The sequence below is a fragment of the Dipodomys spectabilis genome, unplaced genomic scaffold, assembly GCF_019054845.1.
Source record: "Dipodomys spectabilis isolate Male_0828 unplaced genomic scaffold, ASM1905484v1 ptg000344l, whole genome shotgun sequence".
NCBI classification, from domain to species: Eukaryota; Metazoa; Chordata; class Mammalia; order Rodentia; family Heteromyidae; genus Dipodomys; species Dipodomys spectabilis.
The window spans coordinates 3,559,703-3,562,628 of NW_024871021.1; the positions used below are offsets into that span (position 1 = coordinate 3,559,703).

The 2,926-nt window shown below is 33.5% G+C and overlaps 1 pseudogene; it reads right to left on the reverse strand.

Moving 5' to 3' along the window:
- Window positions 1-425: 425 nt before the first annotated feature.
- Window positions 426-525, reverse strand: LOC122095347 (annotated as a pseudogene).
- Between the last annotated feature and the right edge of the window lie 2,401 nt (window positions 526-2,926).

The window sequence follows — 2,926 nt, forward strand, 5'->3', positions numbered from 1 at the left end:
TAAAGATATTTCTTGTGCTTGTCTGAAAAAAGGATATTTTAAAATATTCTATATTCTGTGTTTGCATAATATCCATAATCTATTTCATTCTCTACTAGATATAATTTGAATTTTACATTGTTTTGTAATACATAGGTTCATTAATAAATGTGTCCTGTAAGATTGCATTCCATATATAAAGTTAAAGATTCCTTTTTTTTTTTCTAAGTCCTTATACTAGTATATTTCTTTGGGATAAAATGAGAATTTAACTAATTTCAAAAGTTTTGTAAAGGTTATGCTATGTAAAGGTATTTCTGAGGTGAAGATTTAATACACTGATATGAAACTAACCTTTAATTCTAGGACTTACATGCATTGTTACTCTTGTAATTATGTAATCAACTTTTTAACAACTGCTTTTCATTTCTTGCATCTGAAGAATGAAAAATATGGAATACTATACAAATTTTCATTTCATCCTTGTGCAAGTGCCATGTTAATCTCTGTATTGTTTTAATTTGTGTAGACGTGCTGCTGAAGCATGTAGTATCCTATAAATTTAAGTAGTTAATGATGCAATCTTCATATAGGCTTATATCTTTGCGTGCCTATTTGTAACAAGGAAACCTTATTGTTCCTAACAATACTATTGATCGTTTTTTCCTAAAATTGTGTATATAGTGGAAAAATTATATTGTTCCGTCGATTGCTCACATTTGAAATTTTTTTGTCACTGACTATTTTACGTCTTTTTCATTTTAGATTTGATCATACTTTGAAGCATTTATAGCTAGGTCCAAAAGTGATGGCTTTTTCAAGTACTTATATGTCCAACTGAGTTAGCTTTGTGGAGCTAATGGATCCAAAGTAAACCTTGCTTAAGAGCTACTTCTAAACTTCTCCAGCTTAAAATTTCCCAAATGAGGTCTTACTGGCACAAATGTCTACCTGACCCTTTACCCTTCTTCCATGTAGGAACAGACCAACCAGAATATCTTACCCTGAAATCATACTTTGTCTTACTGGAAGAAAACTAATCTTAGTTACAAGGGATCATAGAGAGATGAACAGTTCAGACAGAACTGTTCAGACCAGAAGGTATTTTATCAAAATATAATTGTTTATGATACCTACCATTTCAAAAGTAGCTAAAGCCAAGAAGGTGAAAAATTGTTCATATGCATGATTACCTAATGTCATGGTCTGTCTACCTTCCAACCAGGAAGGAACTTACACTACTGTCTTTCTATCAACAAATATTTCCATAGCTCCAGGAGAAGTCCATGTGTTTCTCCTCGATATTAGGCCTTAAATTAGTAATGCTTTAATCACAGTGTTTCCTCTTGTCTCCAGACTGTAAATCCACAAATGGTAAAACTTTAGGTCTAGCTCTATGAAATACTGTGGTAGAGATAATGCAATATTACTTTAAAACAAAGTTGTCTTTATTACCCTAACCACCACAGAATAATGTAAAACATGTGCTGTTTTTTTATTATATTATACATAGATATATATTTTATTTTATATTTGCTGATTTTATATTTCACACAGTGAAACTTACTAGAATTAATTGATAATTTGATAAATAAATTGATAATTATTTATTCCAATGAATAGAATTGGAATATAAATAATTAGGTTTAGGGCTGGGAAGGTGGCTCAGTGGTAGAGCGCTTGCCTTGCATAACTGAGGCCCTGGATTCGATTCCTCATCACCACATAAGCAAAAAGAAAAAAAGCCAGAAGTGGCGCTGTGGCTCAAGTGGTTTGATCGCTAGCCTTGAGCTGAAGAGCTGAGGGACAGCACCCAGGCCCAGAGTTCAGGCCCCACGACTGGAACACCCCCACAAAAAAATAAATAAAATAAAAAATAAAATAATTAGGTTTAGAATATATATCGGAATATAAAAAGTATCAATGTAATGTCTTGAGTATAAGCTTGTGATACCTTCTAAGTGTTCTTGGTCTTCTGAATTCACATGGTAAAAAAATGTTGTTTTCCTCTAATCTATAAGGGATTTTAGTCTGCTGCCCTGTTCATGGTTTTAACTCGCTGGTCCCAAAATGTTTTTCTCCATATTTCTGAAGCATTCCTACTGATTATACCCAAATTTTGCTGAAATGATCTCTAAAAGATATTATTCTTCTGCAGGACCCCTGGGTCCTAGGATCCCAGGTCCCAGTTACCTGCATCATCAGATAACAGGTGCAAGACTTCTCACCTAGGCCCATACAACATGCCAACAGAATGTAATTGAAGACCCATCTTAATTTCTCATTTCCTATAATATTTTAGGGCCTCAATTCTTTGAGAAGAAGGAATTAGCAGTAAGCAATTGTGAAATGCAAGGGAACTTAAAATGAAGGATGAGATCATAAAATCTGAGAGAAAGTACTGTAATTCAAATTTTCAATTTACAGATGACCAGACCATATCAGTGAACAACATCACAAAGTGTCACAAGATTATTTTTAATACCCCTCCCCTAATGATTAATGAAAGATTTCAGTCCAGCATTAGTGGGCCCAGAAAATATTACCTGGAAAAATAGATCTGTAATTGGTCTAACCAGGCCCGGAAAACTTGACTTAGAGGTCAAATGTAATCCAGAAAAACATTAATTGTGAAGATCCTTAGTGCTTCAAAACTTTGGTACTCCAGTAAAACTTGGTTCAGGAAGTTGAAAGCAGAGAGGAATAATAGTAAAGACATAGAATGAATGAAAAATGGAACAAGGGACAAGTACAGCTAGAATAGTTAATGTACACATGTGATAAAGGAAGTGGTAAATCTGAAATAAATCTTGGAGAAGGGGTTGATTGACAATGATAGAAGGAGTGAATCTGATCCAGGGGCATTGGACAATTAAATGGACATATTTAATTGTAACACACTTGCACAACCTTTTGAAATTCAGTTAAAGAACACACAAAAATCACA